Source organism: Anguilla rostrata, chromosome 2 (genome assembly GCF_018555375.3).
Source record: "Anguilla rostrata isolate EN2019 chromosome 2, ASM1855537v3, whole genome shotgun sequence".
Taxonomy (NCBI): domain Eukaryota; kingdom Metazoa; phylum Chordata; class Actinopteri; order Anguilliformes; family Anguillidae; genus Anguilla; species Anguilla rostrata.
The window spans coordinates 66,622,373-66,644,114 of record NC_057934.1 but is presented as its reverse complement, the minus strand read 5'-3'; the positions used below and the strand labels follow the sequence as shown (position 1 = coordinate 66,644,114).

General features: G+C 52.1%; 1 protein-coding gene across 1 annotated transcript in view; it reads left to right on the top strand.

Moving 5' to 3' along the window:
* Window positions 1-21,742, top strand: part of stx8 (syntaxin 8) — a 55,742-nt gene that overhangs the window by 8,787 nt on the left and 25,213 nt on the right. The window lies entirely within an intron of this gene.

Sequence of the window (21,742 nt, the reverse complement as noted above, 5' to 3'; positions counted from 1 at the left end):
GTGTGTGGTGTTTTGTGTGTTGCTGTGTGTGTGGTGGTGGTGTGTGTGCGTGCGTGTGTGTGTGTTGTGGTGGTGTGTGTTGTGTGTGTGCGCGCGTGTATGTGTGCGTACATGATGGACTCACTCCCCGCCTGCAGGATGCAGTTTTCACTCTCTGAGCTGGAGACTCACTCATGTGCAGCCATAAGAGCGAGGCTGTGTGTGTGTTTGTAAATGAGAGGTGAGAGGTTTAGGCAGTGGGCAGACAGTGATCGCCGTGATCCTGTTGCCGTGGTGTAAAAATGAGCAGGTGCTTGAGCTGGGTGTTTCCTGGGTGCAGTGCACTGCTTTTGGCCGACCATCGTTCTGTCTACAGATACGCTGTATCTGCATTTATCTATCGGTCTGCTATTCTCCGTTTCTCTTTCTCGCTGTTCTGCTCACCCCCTCCCCTGAGGTGTTGGGGGCTCCTGTGGCAGGAGGCACAGCCGCAGGCAGTGTAGGGGATCGGGATTTTGGGGGACGTCGGTCTCCCTCTCCCTCTCTCTCTCTCTGCTGGGGAACGGGGCGACGGGGAGCTGCAGTTCGCGAGGCGAAGCGGGCGCTAAGGGGAACAGAGTAACGGCAGAGCGATAGAGGAACGCGGCTCCAGGTTCATTGGTTCCCCGCTGCTTTTCTTGGCGCTGTCGAGGCGTGCCACAGTGCCACAGCTCTGGGGACCGTATAATTGCGGACGGCCGTGCCTCTGAACGTGCTTTTCTTTCTCCCCCATGTGTGAAAGTGATGACATGATTGGTGTTCTCCCAGAAGAGTCCCAGGCCCTGCTTTTTGGGGTCGACGTCTGCATCTGGCGGGGGGGGGGGGGAGACTCGCCCCCCACCCCCCCACCCCCTGACTGCAGAGCTCCTTTGGAGTCCCAGCTGTGCTGTGCACATACAGTGCCCGTTTAGCTAAAAAGCCATGCGCGTATATGGACCGTTATACGCACAGGCCTTGTTTATTTTTTATTGCTCGCTCCGCATTAGGCAGGGTGGCTAGGTAATGTAATGTGTTTGGCTTTCTCGAAAAGTACTGGCTGCGTGACAGAGACGGGCCTTCCAGTGGAATCAGACTAATGGATCTAGTGCTGGGAACAGCAGGGTGATCATCGCTGATCTGCGTCAGTCACTGCGCGTCTGTGCCTTATTGTTTTAGTCTCCTCTCCTCTTACCTTATTCAGCTAGATGATCATTTTCTAATGTGTGTGTGTGTGTGTGTGTGTACGTGTGTGTGTGTTTATCCTTCCCTATTTAAAGTATGACATCAGTTCTTCCATGAACAAGATCTTAGAAAGAGGATGCTGTAACTGAGAATCTTTTTAAAGAAGGCGAAAAAGCTGAATTTGCGACAAAGCCCTGCAGTTCGCATAAGCACTGAATGTACCGGCTGTAAAACCCTGAATGCACTGGCTGTAAATCCCTGAATGCACCGGCTGTAAAACCCTGAATGCACCGGCTGTAAGGCCCTGAATCCACTGGCTGTAAATCCCTGAATGCACCGGCTGTAAAACCCTGAATGCACCGGCTGTAAGGCCCTGAATCCACCGGCTGTAAAGCCCTGAATGCACCGGCTGTAAAGCCCTGAATGCACCGGCTGTAAAACCCTGAATGCACCGGCTGTAAGGCCCTGAATGCACCGGCTGTAAGGCCCTGAATCCACCGGCTGTAAAGCCCTGAATGCACCGGCTGTAAGGCCCTGAATGCACCGGCTGTAAGGCCCTGAATCCACCGGCTGTAAAGCCCTGAATGCACCGGCTGTAAAACCCTGAATGCACCGGCTGTACAACCCTGAATGCACCGGCTGTAAAGCCCTGAATGCACCGGCTGTAAAACCCTGAATGCACCGGCTGTAAAGCCCTGAATGCACCGGCTGTAAAGCCCTGAATGCACCGGCTGTAAAGCCCTGAATGCACCGGCTGTAAAGCCCTGAATGCACCGGCTGTAAAGCCCTGAATGCACCGGCTGTAAAACCCTGAATGCACCGGCTGTAAAACCCTGAATGCACCGGCTGTAAAGCCCTGAATGCACCGGCTGTAAAGCCCTGAATGCACCGGCTGTAAAGCCCTGAATGCACCGGCTGTAAGGCCCTGAATGCACCGGCTGTAAAGCCCTGAATGCACCGGCTGTAAGGCCCTGAATGCACCGGCTGTAAGCCCTGAATGCACCGGCTGTAAGCCCTGAATGCACCGGCTGTAAAGCCCTGAATGCACCGGCTGTAAAGCCCTGAATGCACCGGCTGTAAAATCCTGAATGCACCGGCTGTAAGGCCCTGAATGCACCGGCTGTAAGGCCCTGAATCCACCGGCTGTAAAGCCCTGAATGCACCGGCTGTACAACCCTGAATGCACCGGCTGTAAAGCCCTGAATGCACCGGCTGTAAAACCCTGAATGCACCGGCTGTACAACCCTGAATGCACCGGCTGTAAAACCCTGAATGCCCCGGCTGTAAAACCCTGAATGCACCGGCTGTAAAACCCTGAATGCCCCGGCTGTAAAACCCTGAATGCACCCTGAATGCTCCAGCTGTAAAGCTGTCATGTTTTTCTGCTAAGATAACACCTTTTTTTAGTGTGGGAAACCAGCACATAGCTGAAGTGTAGAAACCTGAAACCCGTCACCCAGACTGTGAGCTCAGTAGCAGGTCTGAGACAGACCAGCCTGCTCCCCCTTTATCAGGAGCAAGCCCGGAGCAGCAGGAATGGGGAGCAGCGGACTCAAGGATCAGCCTGACTGTTGAAATGCCTCGCCGTCGGCCCGCTGAATTTACAGCTCTGCTCGGAGTTCAGCGAGCGTGACCGCGTGACCGGGTTATTTACGGTCCCGGGGGGCCCCCGCTCCCCCCCTGCCGGGTCCGGGCGAGTTATGGGAGGGCCCGCGGGTCCCGGCGGGGCGGGACAGGTGGAAAAACGGGGCGTACATCACGCGGAGTAAATCTGAGGGCCTGGGAAGGACTTCAAACGCCCCGGGCCCGGGGAGATCTGGCCCCGGACCCTCCCGGGGGCCCGATTTACGGGCAGAGTCAGCGACCGTGTCCCGCGGCCCACCGCCGCCCCCCCGACGGGGTCAGCTCTGGTGGGACGGGCGTGATGACACATTTAGAGAGCCCAAATCCCCCTCCCAAGCCCCCGATTGGCCCGGCGCTCGGCCGCTCCTGGGGCACAGCGTTTTAAGGTGTAACGAGCTGTGCCTTCCGCCGCACGCTGGTTTGCTGTGGAAATTAGCGAGCGTGCTTTCTGTTCCGCACGTCTGAGAAAGACGGGCGCAGATGTGTGAGCTTCTCTGAGACGGCCCTGGATTTACGAGGGTGAGGGTGGGGAGGCTGCTTCTGCCGAAATGAAGCTTCTGAGCTCCACACGCTTGTCTAGGAGCTGTAATTTTTACGGTGGACCTTCGACTGATTCATCGGGTTAATAAAAGGAAAGAAAAGGTTAACAGAACAGCAGAATTCTTTCATGGACGGGAGGAAAGGACTGAAAACGGGATGGAAGGAGGAATTCTCGCTCGCCGATCCGATTCTTTGCTTTTTACGGCGTCCTCCTCCTCCTCATGTCTGTGCGAGTGAGGGGAATGGGTTTGGGTTGGCCTGTGTTGCCCTGTGAACAGATGAAGCTCTGGCATTGGCCGGGGCTTCGCCTCGCCCCCGTGACCCCGGGGCAAGGAGGGCTGCCGCTCCCTCCTTTTTGGGAAGAGGCAGAGGAGAAGGGCAGCGATGAAGGTCATGATGAACACTGAGCCACGCAGGCCAGAGACACTGCTTAACACTGAGCCACACAGGCCAGGCCTCTGAACACTGAGCCACACAGACCAGGCCTCTGAACACTGAGCCACACAGACCAGGCCTCTGAACACTGAGCCACACAGACCAGGCCTCTGACCACTGAGCCACACAGACCAGGCCTCTGAACACTGAGCCACACAGGCCAGGCCTCTGAATACAGACGCTGCACAGGTGACATTAATCACCAGCACTGTGCTGTGAATGCGCACCGAGAGCCTTTTCACTTGCGGAAATGTCTTTTTCAGATGGCAGATATTGAAAACAGAACAAAAAAGAAAGATAAAATCTATTACATGTCCCGCATGTGGAAAAGGCTGTGCCCAACATTCAGCTTTTTAACTCCAAAACCAACATTTTTCTCACTTTATTGATGTTGATATTTCTCCATTTTGGCCTGTAGCTATGACCTCATCAGCCCCTGTCGGTGGCTCTTGAGTGACGGACAGCCTTGTAAACGTGTCTTTATGCGCGGGGCTGAAAGGTTGGGCTCATGGGAGCCCTGTCCAGCATGAGGCTCAGTGTCTCTCCATGCAGCCCTCTCAGTGGCACAGACAGGGAGAGTGTGGGGCCCCAGAGCCCCTCTAGTACACACACATACACACACACACACACACACACATGCGCATACATACACACACACACACACACACACACACATGTGCATACACACACACACACACACACACACGCGCGCATACATACACACACACACACATGCGCATACATACTCATACACACACACACACGTGCATACATACATGCACACACACACACACACGTGCATACATACATGCACACGCACACACACACCTGTGGGCGTGCGCGTGCCACACACACACACACACACACACAACCCCTTCCCTGGATTTCCAGGTTTCCCTGTCTGCGTATTACAGGCCCCATTGAGAGGGCTGGCACGGTGGACTAGGACCAATCAAACGCATAGATGAGTTCATGTGTTTTCCCCACGCTCCCTGCCCGTTTGATGTTACTCAATCAAAAAGCGTTTCCGTGTCGACCTAGCTCCCCAAAGCACCCTCCTCATAAACCTTTCAGAGGAGTTACTCATTGCTTTTTTTTGTCTTGATTCCTCCCCCCCCCCACTCCAATTTTGTATTTTATAAGTAGACCTTGCTCCTGTGATGACCCCCCCTCCCCCCCAATGCGCTCAGTCATCAGATATTCCAGAGATGACCTTTGCGTGACCCGCACTTGACTTTGCTCGCGAGTCCCGAGCGGATCGCGTCATTGGTCGGAAACTTCGGGTCCGTCTCCGTCCATCGAGAGGCGATATCCCGCCGGTATTTGTACGGGGGTGATCTCGTTCGGGACGGGGAGGAGCGGCAGCGCCTGGCTGGGGGTTCGGGCTCTCCCTGGCCTCGCTGTGCGGAATGGGCCAGGGGGGAACATGACGAGTGCCCGAGAGAGGAACGGGCCCGTTAAAAAGCTCCGCCTGCTGGCTCCGCCCCGAACTCCGCCTGAATCTGTACCACCCAGGCGGCGGCGGCTGCGCGATGGCGGCGCTGAGGGGAGAAGGGCTTTCGGGTCACGAGGTAAAACGGTCATATTATAAATCCAGTCCGCTATTACATATTAGACCGGATTTATAATATTATTATTGTGTCATAATATGTGGAAACATCAAGATTATTTATGTGATAATATGTGGAAACATCAAGATTATTTATGTGATAATATGTGGAAACATCAAGATTATTTATGTGATAATATGTGGAAACATCAAGATTATTTATGTGATAATATGTGGAAACATCAAGATTATTTATGTCGTAATATGTGGAAACACAAAGATTATTTATGTCGTAATATGTGGAAACACAAAGATTATTTATGTCGTGATATGTGGAAACACAAAGATTATTTATGTCGTGATATGTGGAAACACAAAGTTATTATGTCGTGATTGTGGAAACACAAAGATATTTATGTCGTGATATGTGGAACACAAAATTATTATGTGTAATATGTGGAAACACAAGATTATTTATGTTGTGATATGTGGAAACACAAAGATTATTTATGTCGTGATATGTGGAAACACAAAGATTATTTATGTCGTGATATGTGGAAACACAAAGATTATTTATGTCGTGATATGTGGAAACACAAAGATTATTTATGTCGTGATATGTGGAAACACAAAGATTATTTATGTCGTGATATGTGGAAACACAGAGATTATTTATGTCGTAATGTGTGGAAACACAAAGATAGGCGGACGACCGTTCCTTAACTGGAACACAGTCACGTGCAGCGCGCGGCTAAATTAGCCTGTTTCCGCGCGGGAAAGAACCAAGATGGCCGTCCGTGGGAGGACTCCTGGAGGGGCGGGCCTCTGTTTCTCTTACAGAAAGCCTGTAGCCCTTTTTTTTTTTGTTGGTACTAACGAGATCTCTCCCCCCGGGTCAGCAGTGTGAGCAGGGTCTTAACGAGCTTCTAACGAACGGCGGACCTGGGGAGAAGTGTTTATTATCCTGGAAGGGAGTGGCCTCACAGACCGGCCGGACCGGCGTTTCGGGAGGGCGGGAGGGGTCTCCGCCCCTGGCCCGCAGAAGTAGTCGTCCGAATAAATAAACGGCGCTAACGACGCTAGCGGTCGCGCGGCGCGGTCGAGGGAAGCTGGAGCCCGGCGGAGAGACTGATTAATCGCTCCTGCTGCTCTTCCCTCGCAGCTGTTCCCAGTTAACCGACACAGTGCCTTAATTAATCGGACGGGCGGGGCAGTCGGCCGTGCTGAAGTTCTGCTGTCGTTACCGCGTCGCCGTTGTCTTCTCCGCAGCGCGGTGGAACCGCCCCCCCCCCCCCCAGCCTCTGACACGGAGGCGGCCGAACTACAGAGGATTTATCTCTGCCTCTTTAATGCGCACCAGAGAACTTCCCGTGCGATTCGCCGTGTGTCTTAACGTGTCGTGGCGGCTGGCTTTTTGGGAAAAAAAAAACCGCGCGTTCGCGTCCCGTCACCCTCGCCCCGGTCGCGACCTCGTGGCCGTACTTTGATGTTTTTTACGCTCGACGCGAACGATCGGCGACGTCGCCATCGCAGCCTTCCCGCGTCCTACGCGCGGTTGGTAATTTGACGCTCGTGCTTCAGCGGGAGCTATGCTACCACTCCGGTCCGGTGTCCTGTTTCAGGGAGCCGCTCCGCTGGCTGTTTTTCTGGGGCGTTTCGGCTCTGACCGCACGCCTGACGGCAGATTTACGCACCCTGGGCTCCAGCGGCTGAGGTTGTCCCAGGACCTCTCGCGGCTGTCTTCGGTTTTTTTTTGCGGCGCTCATGTACTTATTTAGAAACTTTTTGGGAACTGTTTTGGGAGTCTTTTTTTTTCGGGGGGGTCAGGCGGTGATGCTGCAGTTCCTCACTTGCCTCTCTGACAGGTCTGAAGGGCCCGAGTCGGACACTGTGGGTTTCCGCGTTCTCGCACAGACAGAGAAACACTGAAGATCTGGGCCCGGGCCAGAATCTGATGGACAAGGGTTCCAATCGAGCTGGGGTTTTTTTGCGAGGGGGGGGGGGGTGTTTGGCAGGGGCTGGGATGAATGATTGTGGGGGTAGAGTAGGTCACGTTCATCCATCTTGTTGACCTAGGTGCTTTCACTATGGTCTGGCAGGAGGGCAGAGAGCAGTAAGACCTTTGAAATCTTCTGCTTCCTCTGTGCCAGACTTCCACATGCTTTTAGAACTCCCCGGTGCTACGGTACCCTTCCCACAAGCCCTGGGCTTTGATTTGGCCTCGTGCCTCTGAGGTCATCATCTCAAGGCCTTCAGGCCCCGCCCACTTTAGCTTTAGCTGCCACATGAAGAACACAGCGGACCTGTGTTAAATGCTGCTCGTCACTGCAAACGGAAGAAGCTCCACTTCCGTACTTCTATTGAACACCTGTTACTGTCAGCAGTAGTCGTATCAGTGCTATTCCAACAACTTCTTTTTTGCAGTGAAGAGCTAGTGATAAAAATAAAATTAAAAAGAACAGGACACAAAAAGGCCAAGATGAGTCAATTTCCTTTATGACATGCTAAAAGGGATGGTTTCACTTTCTGAGGCAGGCCTCTGAGATCAAATGAGCGGAAGCAAAGGGGACCTTGTGCTTAACACCTGGGGGGCGAGGGTAGCAATCAGTCATGCTCTCCTCTGGCTCCTCCCACTTCCGTCCCCACCCTCGCCAGCCGCGCTGTCGCCGCGGGAGACCTGTACCCCCCCCGGAGACGGCTAACAATGACGTGAAGGGACCCCCAGTCGGGCCGTCGCCAGGGGGCCCGTGTCGTGAATGAGCCGGGGGTTTTCAGCGGTGTGGGGGAGGGAGGGAGGGAGGGAGGGGGGCATTAGGCGGACAGAGAGAGAATTTGCAAAACAACAAAAAAAAAAGTGTCTTCCATCAATGGAATCGTTCACTAATCCGGCAAACGGATGGGTTTGTCTTTTGTGCTTTCTCTCTCTCATTGTACTGAACCTCATGGCCCCTCCTGCAGTCCTGACCTCCCAGGATGCTCTGCTCTGCTGGCTCTTCTGATTGGGCTGCCGGAGTGAGGCTGAGGTATCAATGCTTCGGGACTGCTGGAAGTGCTCAAAGACCCCTTTAAAAAATCTGTTGCGATTGGCTGTGTAGTTGCTCAAGTAACGCTCCTTTTAGTTTTCATCTCAAGTTTTTGCAGAAGGTTTTTCATGGTCATGCTCTTGGGCTTTACCCCAGGCTGGAGGTGCTGGGAGTGAGCTGCAGTGTGTGCATGCTGCCTGTGGCGATATGTGGCAGCTGCAGTACGCTTCAAAGATCTGTCCGATCAAGATGCTAAAAGCCTTGCTACACTGGGGCAGCATAGGCTGGGAACAGCCAGCAATGAGTTTCGCTTGGTGTTAATTACAGTAGAGTACACTGATGGATGTCTCGGTCCTGATTTGGGTACAGGCAGGGATGTGCCTGAGTGATTGAGCGTGTGTTCAGCTTGGCATTAGCTGTTGTGTTTGAGGCACGTGATCCCTTGTGGCCCGTTCACAGATCAGTGCTAATAGTGCGGAATGGCTGTCCGTATGCTTGACCCTTGACCCTTGACCCTTGACCCTGCGTTAATAGCACTGTCACGGGTACATTAATGCACCGAGACCCTCCTGCGTGGAAGGGCCAGGTAAAGAGGCGACATATTCTTTCTTTCAGGCAAAGCCCAACACGTGACATCATATATGAATATGTCTTATATGTCATAGATATGTCTTCTTTTTCATTGGAGCAGAGGCATGGTGTGTCATAGGAGCTGCTCTCAGATTTTTTTTTACAGACAGTGTAAGGCGTCCTGCCCAGGGTGCTGTCCAGGCTACGGTCCCGCTGCTGGGTCTTGGCTCTGGTTCTGGGCCGGATACATCTGGACCGGGCCGCTCCTAAGGAGCAGCCATAACGGGTCCAAGATGCCGGCGAGAAGCGAACCGTATAACTGCGAACCGTCGGACCACGGATAAGACAACCGTGTGGTGAAGTTTGGACTAACTCCCGTCCTTTTGTAGTGGTTCCAGCTTGGGGTTGGGCAGTAATGTCTAAAATTCACATTGTAATGCTTTGACTCGGTACGCTTAGTGATATTTTTATTGTGCGATTTAAAAAAAAAATTTTTAACGTGGGGCGGAACTTGTCCAATCCCCGCCCTGATTTGGGACGTCCAATTATACAACTGCAACCGCAGCCGCGTTCATGCGCACACCCCCAAACTGCCGATTCGGGGGAGCGCGCAGACGTCCACGGCTCTCCTCTGAAGCGCGCGGTCTCGCCAGCTGATTCTTTTCACACCGCAGACCGCAGCTAAACCAACACAGAACGGGGTCAGAGGAAGACCTTTTTCACGGGCGCCCGATTGGCCAGCAGAGGTCGCCGAAGAGCGTTTAAATGAAAGCTGAACCCGCTGAACCCTCCCATGCCTCCCTGCTGCACGTCGTCCTTCGGTCGACGCTGGCAGGACGCTAGCAGGACGCTAGCACGGTCTGGATTTGATTCGAGACTGTGGGCCTTGCTGTAACCTCAGTGCTAAAGCTAGCACAAAACAGATTGGTTTCTTATCGACTGAAAATGTAATAAATAATGGCAAAATATAAATTCAAGTAAAATATCTTTTTTCACAAAAAAATTCAATTTTGGCTTTTTTTGCTACTTAATTTTCAATTCAAATTTTACCCCCTAAACTTAGGAATTTGTAACTGCGACTTTTCTTGAAGTTTTTAAATCCTTCTGCATGTAGTTCGCTCTCACTCTTAAAAGGAACAGGGAGCAGCACCAGCCCATTCACGACTCCAGGTTTGAGCGGTGACCGATGTCATGTGACCACGTTACCCCTGGCACCGAACGCCCTCTCCGAATGCAGAACTTGCGGCGGGGATGCACAAGTGTTTCCTGGCCACACAGCTTACAGAACATGTGGTGGCAGTAGCAGTCCTCTTCAGCAGACATTGCACATGCAGCCACAACTTGAGAGTTAAAAGAATATTGTTGGAATGCGCAGGATTGCAACATGATGGCCAAGCAGTGTAATTTTAATTGAACTTTATTGATAGCGGTGTAACATTAGCCTGTGCAGTTTGCTAATACTAGCTAGCTACTGCACGACAAATTTGTCGGATTGCTAACGGATTTGTGATCTTGTGTTATGCTCTGCTGTGGATAGGTGTTTGGATGCTGTGCTTCAGATGGTATATTTGGTATGTTAGTTAGCTAGTGTTAGTTTCAGTTGGAGCATTTCCTTCTTACCTGCCATGCTAAGATGAGCCAGTTAAATGGCAAACAAAGCGCTGATGCCCAAGCTTCGGTTTTACTTCAGTCCTGTGTTTTAAGTGCACGTGCCACCACAAAAGTATCACATCCTGCTTTTTTAACAAAACACTTTGTCTCACAATATCCACAATATGGCCGAATTCACACTGTGGTGCTGTATCATAAAGGTATTCACATTAATGCCAGTGTTCCGCCCACCACTAGTTTCAGCTGTTTCTGGTTTTTTTTAAAGAGATGTAATTATTGTGCTTTCTTTTAATCAAGCGGTTTTCTTTTTTTTTCCGTTGGATACGCGGTGATTCGAGTTACACGACGAGCGCAGACGGGTCCGTGCAGGTGAAAAATGAATAACGAAATCCTAAATATGTGAAAAATGAGACGGAATGCGGGATGTTTTTCCTAGAACACCTGCCGGGCAGCTCGGGCACAGCGAACGCGTTGAAGGCGCCGAACTGTGGGCCTAATCTCGTGAAGTGAATGCAAATCTCACGGAGGACTCCAGATCTGAAAATGCCTACAGCGCATTTGGAGGTTACCTGAGAGGGGGGGGGGAAGGGTGTCGATTAGGCAGCGGTTGTTTTTTTCTTCTAATTTTTAATTCCTGTTGGGTCAGGGCTTTGGGGCACATTTAGGAGAGGGGCCGCTAGCCCCCCTCCAGGGGGGTCGAATGACCCTGACTCTGCAGCAGAGTTGTTGTGACGAGGCTTTTTTTGTGGCGATTTGTGCTTGGAATGGCTGAATTAAAAACTCCCATCCAAAATGAATCATCCCGTAATGGCCAATCAGAGGAAGGCTTCCAGAAGTGCACCCTCAGCAGAAAAAATGAAGCTGAGCAAATCTGAACAGCGGAAACCTCATATCTCAGGATATTTCAGCCATAGAGGAAGCGGGAGTTGTGTGCTGAGGAGAGCGGCGAGCTTTGTGTGGGTAATTGCGCTATTTGATTTGGCGCGGAAGCCTAGCGCATCGCGAAAGGGCGGCCCGTCGAAGGTGTGGAATTGCTGTCGAACCCGCAGCAGCAGCGGTAAATGTCAGCGTCCTGCCTGGGCTCGGACGGACGGCGTTGACAGAAACCGAAATTGGCGTGACCTCGAACGAGTTCGCGATAATTATGCGTGGCGTTCACGGAAATAGGCGGGTCCAGGTCGTTGCCCCGAAAAGCCTTCTGGGTAAAAAGTTGGTCGGTGCGCTCGAGGCGAGCTGAACAAACGCGGGCAGAGCCCCTCGGACCGCGTGCGGCGAGGGGAACGGTGTTTGGTTTGATAGCGGAGCTGAGAGGCGATGTGGGAGGTGAGGCTGCGCAGACTCTGGTTACCCCGGGCCCGGGGTCTGAAGCCCGGTTACGTTTCGATGACAGCGGCACGTCGGCGTGCGTTTTTTTTAACGCTTTAGCGTGTAACAGTCACGCTCCCGATGTGCGGCGCCCCCCCCGCTGTTTTATGAAGTATGGAGTGCCTGTGCACATGTGCTAGCCGCCGGACCCACCCACGCTGTTCTGAGATGGGGGGGGGGGAGAGAGGGGGGGCGCTCTGAGTTTGGAAAGCCCCAGGCCTGGCAGGACCAGGGCCCACGCTGTTCTCTCCCCGTAGGGTTCCGTCTCCACGGGAACACTTCAAAGGCCTTTTAAACCGCGCCCCTGGAATCCGTGGAGGATCGGTTGGCGATGGCGGTTTGAGGGAGGCAGGGAGCGAGCGGTGGGGCTCAGACGCTGGAGGCGGGGGGCCCTGTCCCCGTCCTGCCCGCCGCTGATGATGGTGGCGGAGTTGGCGGTGGCGGTGTAGGTGGGCATGGCGGGTGCCAGCGGCCTGGGCGTCGGCCCGAGGCGTCGTTCCCCCGCCGTGGATGTTTCCCATCAGCCCCTGCAGCGCACGCATATCCAGATGTCCCTGCCACACACTGCGGGGAGCGGCCCTCCCCACCAGCGCACCTCCAGATCGCCTGGCAACAGCACGTGCTTTCACAAACAATTAATTGTGGGTTCTGTTCAAAGAAAGCGCAGACTTCTAAGTAGTAACCAAAAAAAAGGTTTGAGTGATTTCACCCACTCCTACTTACGTGATATTTTAAGAGTCAGACAGTGCCTGGAATTCTTTCTTTTTTTTTTTGCTGAAGATTTTTTGCTGGGTTATATTTCTGCGCTTTGGGGTTTAATTCTGAGAAGCAAAAAATCTACGTGGCAATAATGCTGCTGTGATGCTAGCTATAGCGCCGTCTGTCCATACGACGTGTGGTGCTGACCACCTGTTACTGGCTCACGCTCCTGAGAGACATTAAGCACCCGTGTCTTCAGTGCCCTGGGAGAGTGACCTCCGGTGGCGAGGGCAATCTGTGGGGTTAAATCACTTCATCAGAGGGTTATCTAAGCCTGATGGGATCCATATGATCAAGCTGCAGGCTGGCTGTGTTGTCTCGATGCAGTGATTTTTCCAAAAAGAGGAACCTTCCGGAGGAGTTTTGAATTGGTGCATTGGGCTGCAGTGTACGTACCACCACAAAAGTATCACATCCTACTTTTTTAACAAAACACTTTGTCACTGTGGAGAGGATTCCCTTCCCTTTCACCTTGGACAGCTCAGGGGCCTGGGTCTGGGCCTGGGTCTGGGGTTTGGCTCTGGTGTGAGAGATCCTCCACTCTGTTTACTCTGTGTTAACCACTCTGTTTGGTGTCCAAATCTCCCTGCCTGCAGCGCTTTTCACTCTCAACAGTTTCTGTGTGTGTGTGTATACGTGTGCGTGTGTGCGTGTGCATGTGCGTGCGTGTGTGTGTGTGTGTGTGTGTGTGTATGCGTGTGTGAGTGTGTGTGTGTGAGCGTGTGTGTGTGTGTATGTGTGTGTGTGTGTGTGAGCGTGTGTGTGTATGCGTGTGTGAGTGTGTGTGTGTGTGTATGTGTGTGCGTGTGTGTGTGTGTGTGTGTGTGAGTGCGTGTATGCGTGTGTGAGTGTGTGTGTTTTTATTCTCATGGGTTATTGCTGCCTGCATAGCTTAGCGCTGTTCGCTGTGGAAGGTCCTTGCCGTGCTGAAGAGCGGACTGGAATCTCTCTAGACGCACAGCAGGCTCACAGCAGAGCTGCGAGTGCAGACGACCTCAGTGACCCGCTTTTCATCCTCAGAAACGCCTCACGCTCTTACCCTCTCTTCCTGAGAACACGTTCATTCGGGAAGGGGTGAATCTGGCTCCGCTGCCCCCAGCTGAACATCTGCCCTGAGGAGCGCTGCCGGGCCGGGCCGGGTTCGAGGTCGGGGAGGTGAAGATGGTCGTTTTCCGCCGATTTCACGGCGGAGTAGAGGGCGGGGCGGGGGTAGGGGGGGGGGGGGGCGTCCCCTCTAAAAGCCCGGAGGACCCCGGGGACCGCGGCTCACAGCAGGGACGCATTAGCAGCCGCTCACCGCGACCGACACGGGCAGCGAGGCTCTTCACGTTTCAATCGCGCGATGTTAGCCTTGTTAGCATTCCCGCTAGGCGAGCCTTCCGCGGGCGCTGCGCGGAGAGGGGAACGCGGAGGGCGCGATCGGGAGATGGTTGGGGTCTTTCAGATGGACACGGTGGCATTTTGGCTGTAGATGCACAGAACGTGTTGTCATCGTGCTGTTATCTGTCTTTGTGTGCGTCAGATTCCCCTCATCATGGTGGTTTATATGGCATTGGTGCAGAGTTACACTCAAGTATATGCGACTATTTTAAAAACATTTAAATAAATGTGAAATAGCCAGTAGTGCAGGTCAAGACATTCACAGTCTGTTCAGACATATCAGTAACCGTTCCCTTCATTAACTTTAAACCCAAAAATTCAACCCAGAAATTAGGCTGTTATGTTTTTCTTACTTTAAGAACAGTTCCTGTAATTTGTTTGACGTACAACATCCACCAATTTGCCCCAGATCTAAAGCGCACAAATTGAACCTGTTTCTCATGGAAGGTATTTTCTCTCTCCTGGCAGTGACTGTGGCAAGTGAGAAATTTTCCTCTGTCTCGAAGGGGAATCCATCCAGGAGAATTCAGAGGCCCTGTATTGACCCAGCAACCCAAATATTTTTGTAGGCCAATATATATTCCCTCAGACAATCCATTCGATATATTTTATTGCACAATTTATTCTGTAAAATTGGTTTGTTATTCTGGTGGGATTAAACTCTTGAAAGTTGTGCAGCTGCGGCTAGCCAAAGCGAACGTCTTGCCAGACTACCTGGCTCGCTCAATATATCACAATCAAGATTTCTTGCTCGCCAATAAGCTATCAAAGCGAGGTGTTTGTTCGTTAATAAAATATATTTATGAAACATACAGTGTACAAATAGACTACTTTATTTAACCAGGTCCAGCCCGACTGAGCTGCCTGTGTTCAGTAGGAGGGGTCTGCAGATGGGGCTTAGCTCCTGGCTAAACGGGGGTGAGGGGACACGTTTGTTTGGTTTTTGTGGATCTAGTGCATTAAAGACTCTATGGTTAATACAGTAAAGACTCTGTGGTTCATGCAGTAAAGACTCTGTGGTTAGTGCAGTAAAGGCTCTGTGGTTTGTGCAGTAAAGACTCTGTGGTTTGTGCAGTAATAGACTCTATGGTTTGTGCAGTAAAGACTCTGTGGTTAGTGTAGTAAAGACTTTGTGGTTCCTGCAGTAAAGACTCTATGGTTTGTGCAGTAAAGACTCTATGGTTAGTGCAGTAAAGACTATGGTTAGTGCAGTAAAGACTCTATGGTTAGTGTAGTAAAGACTCTGTGGTTTGTGCAGTAAAGACTCTATGGTTCGTGCAGTAAAGACTCTATGGTTAGTGTAGTAAAGACTCTGTGGTTAGTGCAGTAAAGACTCTATGGTTCATGCAGTAAAGACTCTATGGTTCGTGCAGTAAAGACTCTATGGTTCGTGCAGTAAAGACTCTGTGGTTTGTGCAGTAAAGACTCTATGGTTAGTGCAGTAAAGACTCTGTGGTTCCTGCAGGACCCGTAGCAGCTTGTGTGTGTGTGTGTGTGTGTGTGTGTGTGTGTGTGTGTGTGTGTGTGAGTGTGTGTGTGTGTGTGTGTGAGTGCTGCAGAGGCCCTGGGGTCATTGGTCTTGAGCAGTTTCCGTTCCTTGTTCAGATGGGGGGCTGATACGGGCTATCAGTGCCGGGGGCGGGGGGGGGGCAGAGTCCAGGGAGATAGGGCGCCTCGTTACAGGGCCGGCCGCGTTTGATGAGGCCTGTTTACACCCCTGCGCAGCTTCTGTAGGGCTCGGGTCCAACTGCTCTCACGGAGGGAGGGATGGAGGGGAGGGAGAGGGGGAGAGAGAGAGGGAGGGAGGGTGAGAGGAAGCCCCTTCACCTCAGGCGTTCTTCCCTTCCTCCGCGGTGGCTCTAGGTCAGCGGAAGAAAACAAAAGCCGTGTGTGGCCGCGCCTGCGTCCCCGCTCTTTGCCACTTAAAGAAGGTCGCTTGTGCAGTTTCGGCGGCGGTGCGCGTCTGTGCTGAGGATTGGCTACGTACGCGCCGAGGCCACGCCCCCTGAGAGTGACTCGGCAGGAAACGCTGCCGTATAAACGCTGACTCGGGAGCCGTCAGGCTGGGCGAATTACTCCCGCAGAGTACAGGGCTGCTTTGACCGTTCCCGCTGGACTTCGCTCACGTGAGCAGGGAGTGCGCTCCTGTGCCACCTCCACACCACCAGGGGGCAGCAGAAGGGGTCTCTGTAGACTCGCTCCTGCTCGGTGAAGAGGGTGTTTAAAATGGCGCCCGGACCCACCTGCAGTAAGTGTGGGATTTCAGGAAACGTGACGTCGTGATGCTCCAGTTGGAGTTGTTCGCTTGTTTTCAAAGCCCCCCGAGGAGGTTTTCACTTTCAGTAAACAATCCCCGCCTCCTCATTTCCCTCGCCGCTGCTGATTACAGCTGTGCGGAGTGGAGCACGTTTCCTCTAATCTTTCATTTGCCTGCACATCCTTTACCCCCCTCTCTCCTCATCAGGTGTGTGTGTGTGTGCGTGTGCGTGTGCGTGTGTGTGTACGCGTTTGTGTATATGTGTGTGTGCGTGTATGTGTGTGTGTGTGTTTATTTATGTGCGTGTCTGTATGTGTGTGTGTGTGTGTGCGTGTGTGTGTGTGTTTATGTATGTGCGTGTCTGTATGTGTGTGTGTGTGTGTTTATGTATGTGCGTGTCTGTGTGTGTGTGTGTGTGTGTGTGTGTGTGTTTATGTATGTGCGTGTCTGTATGTGTGTGTGTGTGTGGTGTGTTGTGGTTGTATGTTGGTGGTGTCTGTATGTGGTGTTGTGTGTGTGTGTGTGTGTTTATGTATGTGCGTGTCTGTGTGTGTGTGTGTGTGTGTGTGTATATGCACACGTCTGCAGTACACGTGCTCCTGCTTGTGAGAGAGCGGTTGTGGGTGTGAGGTGGAAGCGAGGTGTTCTCCGGGTCCAGATGGGCCTTGCAGAAGGAGTGCGGGCCCTCTCAGTGAGGAGCTCTGCTTCCTGTGCTGATGGGAAGTTGTTTCAGGCGCACCGTACCCAAACATTTTCATTGGCTGCGGTTTGGGCGCCACGCGGCCTCTCTCAGCCGGCCGTCGTGTTTCCTCAGCTGTGGAACAGGTCTTCATCTCTGCTCTAGCGCTCCTCCTCCTCCTCCTCCTCCTCCTCCTCTCCTGCTACTCCCCTGCTCCCTGTCCTCCTCCTCCTCCTCTCCTCTCCTCCTCTCCTGCTCCCTGTCCTCCTCCTCTTCCTCCTCTCTCTCTTCCTTCTCCCCCTCCTCCTCATCCTCTCCTCCTCTTCCTCCTCTCCTCCTCCTCCACCTCCTCTCCTGCTCCCTGTGCTCCTCCTGGCTCCTCAGCAGCAGGCCTGGCGGGGCAGGGCGGGGGGCGGGGGCGGGGCCAGGCAGGATGCAACGCGCGCTTAGCGTGTTGCGTGTGCGGAAGGCGTGCTGATGTGCAGCGTGTGCAGAGAGTGCAGTCGATGACATGCTGCACCCCAACAGGAAGATAAACACATTCCTTGCCAATCAGGCTCGTCATGCGCCAAACTGGAGGAAACCGGAGAAAAATGGCGGACAGGAAGTAGATTGCGTTCGGATACGCAGAGCACTTTGAGGCTATCGCTGCGGCCTTTTTACTGTTGCGTGTGTGCGTAGCAAAGCGGCAAACCTTTTAACCAATTACGGCAGCGTTTTAGCTGTGACCTGTAATCTGATGAAGGAAAAATATGTTGGGTTGAGGAGAAGGGTGAAATGTTTGGATTTGTTGCAGTTAACTTTTCCAGCATGTCTCATTCACGGTTGGCTGTTTTTTCTGTAATTGATTTACAGCAAGTCCCAGATTCAAGTCTGGTTTCACATCTGCTCTACCAAACACAACACAGGCTGCAATGAAAAGACGAAAATATCTATGGAAAAACTATTGTCATATACATAAGCTAATAATGAGTATGCATGTTTAATGTCAATAATTTTATATCTGCGAAATTGTTCCCGGGGCACTCAGCACTGCTGCCTTTACTGCACTGAAATGTTATGTATAGAATGGCTCTGTGTAATAGTTAGCAAGCTGTAGTTCGGGGGTGGGGTGACTTGGATGAACAGGACGTCCCCCATGTCTTTTCAGCCAATGTGGTTATTTAGTGGTATTTCTGCCTCCTTGTCATTCATATTTTTTGTGTAATCATCTGGATTGCAAATGTTTACCTACATATTATCACAAGCCATATTGTTCTCATTGAGAGTACCTGAAATGTCCTGTCTGACTTAATGTCCCCCAGTATTATCTGCTGATTGGTTTTTATTGGGCCTGTAGTTGTGAATCATTTATAAGTTACAAACGAGTTAATAAAATCTTTTCGGCGGGTGTGATGAAAGAGGTTTTATTTAGCAGAATTAGCTTGCTGGCAGTCCATCAGTTAGCGCTCAGGAGCTTTTACGACTGATAACTCCCTCATTTACCTGGCGGATTAACTCAGAACTTCGACCTTGTATTAGACCACGAATACACGAACGCAGGAGGAAACTCAGAGTCAAGTGTAGATAGGACGGAGTGTAGCACAGTGGGTAAGGAACTGGGCGTGTAACCGAAAGGTCGCAGGTTCGATTCCCGGGTAAGGACACTGCCGTTGTACCCTTGAGCAAGGTACTTAACCTGCATTGCTTCAGTATATATCCAGCTGTATAAATGGATACAATGTAAAAGTTGTGTAAGTCGCTCTGGATAAGAGCGTCTGCTAAATGCCTGTGATGTAATGTAATGTAATGTAATGGCTCCGTGCTGTGGCGCAGGATCCGAAGCTCAGCGACGGACGGGGAAACGAAACGAGCGTCTTCGCTTGATGTTCGCGGTTCGCGGCAGGTCGGGTCCGATTGGATTTCCCCCTCTGTCGGAGACAGCGAGGATGGGCGAGAGGGCGACGCGATCCGAGAGCGCCGGTGACGCTGCGTGGGAAACTGGAAGCGTTTTTTCTTGGAATTTCTTTTTTTGTTTTTTGTTTTTTTTTAAATCTTGGCATTCAGGGCACCTTCAAGAGGACTTAATCTCACACGTCCCATCATGAGATAATATTTACTGACCAAACAGGCGCTGGCGCGGCAGTAAGAGCGTTTTGGGCAGCGCTCTCTCCGCGCAGAGCCCTGGTTATGGAGTCAGCAGGGCGGAGCGGTGAATGACCTCTCTTTATTGGGCGGGCGGGGAGGCGGGTGGGGAGAGGGGGCTCTGCGTTTGGGCCTCCCCTCTTCTGCGCTAAGGAGAGCGTCCGCGTGTTTCCTGCCGTCCCGACTGGTCATTGCTTATAGAGTGCAGCAGCGTAGCACAGTCGGCAAGGAACTGGACTTGTAACCGAAAGGTCACAGGTTCATTTCCTGGGTAGGACACTGCGGTTGTACCCTTGAGCAAGGTACTTAACTGAAATTGCTTCAGTGTATAATCAGCTGTATTAATGGACGCAGTGTAAATGCTATGTAAAGGTTGTGTAAGTCGCTCTGGATAAGAGCGTCTGCTAAATGCCTGTGATGTAATGCAAGTGTCATTTTCCACATTGTATTACAGTCAGCAGTACATAGCGTCTCTTCTGCAGAATTGGGGAGGTGTCGCTCAGCGTACGGGATGGGGCTGCGGTCTCGCGGGACATCCGCGGGGTTTACCCCGCTCCACAGGCTGTGGCCCGCATGCCCTCGAACCCGCCCCGTGTGATTCATTAGGAGGCTGGTCACTGCTTATTTCTGAAATGATGCCCTTGTTGTGACTTCCCCACACGTTCTTCATTTCTGAAGGGAGAACAGCAGCTGCAAATGAACTTTTTTTGTCATATTGTCATAGTGGTTTTTCTTTTTTTGTTTTGTTTTTTGACTTGCGTAAGTTTGTCAAATGTCATAATACACAAGTGTTACGGTGACTTTTGGCACTGAACAGTGGAGAGAGGGTGGGGGGGGGGACAGAAGCAGGTTAGATCCCGTGTTTCCAGAGCATTGCATGCTGGGTCGTCGGTTCAGGCTGCAGATCAAAGTGTAGCCGGACGTCAGAGGGGGGTCGGCTTTTTCCTCTAACCACTCAACCCCCCCTCCGGAGGGAAGCATCGATTTATGCACACATTTCGCGCCTTTTCTTCCCCCCCCCCCTTCTTTTGACACCGCCGCCTTTCTGCAGCAGCGCCTCCCTCTGGACGCTCTGCGGTGGTGCGCGGTTGGCACGGTGACGGCCGGCCCGGCAGCGCAGACTCCGGCGCGGCGTTCACGCGGACACCCTTCCTGTTTACGTCTCTCCTGCTCCCTCCCGTTTGCGCGTGTCACTCCTGCTCCGTCGTCGCGGTAATGAAGTGTGCTGCTGTAGTTTTGTCTGGGCTGGCCGGCCCGCCCGTTTCCGAGCCCCCATGCCCCAACCCCCCCCGCCAGCGGGGATTTTTGGATTATTGTTCTGAGCCCAGGGCCGTGGAGAGAGGTGCTGCTGAGCCCTGTGTCTCTGGATCAGAACCCTGTGTCTCTGGATCAGAACCCTGTGGCTCTGGACCAGAACCCTGTGTCTCTGGATCAGAACCCTGTGGCTCTGGACCAGAACCCTGTGTCTCTGGATCAGAACCCTGTGTCTGTGGATCAGAACCCTGTGTCTGTGGATCAGAACCCTGTGTCTCTGGATCAGAACCCTGTGGCTCTGGACCAGAACCCTGTGGCTCTGGACCAGAACCCTGTGTCTCTGGATCAGAACCCTGTGTCTGTGGATCAGAACCCTGTGTCTGTGGATCAGAACCCTGTGGCTCTGGATCAGAACCCTGTGTCTCTGGATCAGAACCCTGTGTCTGTTGATCAGAACCCTGTGTCTGTAGATCAGAACCCTGTGTCTGTGGATCAGAACCCTGTGTCTCTGGATCAGAACCCTGTGGCTCTGGATCAGAACCCCTGTGTCTGTAGATCAGACCCCTGTGGCTCTGGATCAGAACCCTGTGTCTGTAGATCAGAACCCTGTGTCTCTGGATCAGAACCCCGTGTCTGTGGATCAGAACCCCGTGTCTGTGGATCAGAACCGGAGGGGAGGATCTCACATGGTTCTCTCACGCGACTCCTGGCTCTTCAGGCTGAGGACACTCAGGCTGTCTGCAGAAAAATCTCCCGCTGACCCGCGTCCCTTACCTACCAAAACCGGGAAGAAAGTTTCCGTGTTCAACGCTTGCATTTGAGGAGCTGTCAAAAGCCGCGTTTCCACCAAAATTACCCGGAACTTTCAGTCCCAGGAACTGCTTTACCAGGAACTAAAAGGTTCCTTCAGCCAATGGCTGTCTGCGTTTCCACCGGGGTCTAAAGTCCCGCGAAGATTAGGCAAATTAGCCCACTGACGTATAGAAAAGCGACGTTGTCGTCGGTCCATCTGTCATATGATTTTTTCTGTAACCCCATACTACCACCGAAGTAGCCTACATTATTTTCTAATAACCGGGACAGCCCGGAGGGGTTTATTCCACTTATATACAACGGGTTGCCAACAATGACTATATATGGTTACTTTTGTATTTATTGATTTTTATCGATTTAATCACATGGAATTGAAATATTGTTCTGCAGCCGTTTGGGCATATTTTACCGTTGTCAAGCAAAACTGTCGTTGGTAGTTGAACTTGGACCGTTATGCAACAAATAGGATATAACAGACCAATAGTCAGATTGTAACTGTTTTATATATCCTCTCAAACACATTCATTATGTTTTCATGCGAACATTCGCTTTCATGTCTTGACATCCGAAGCGACAGAATG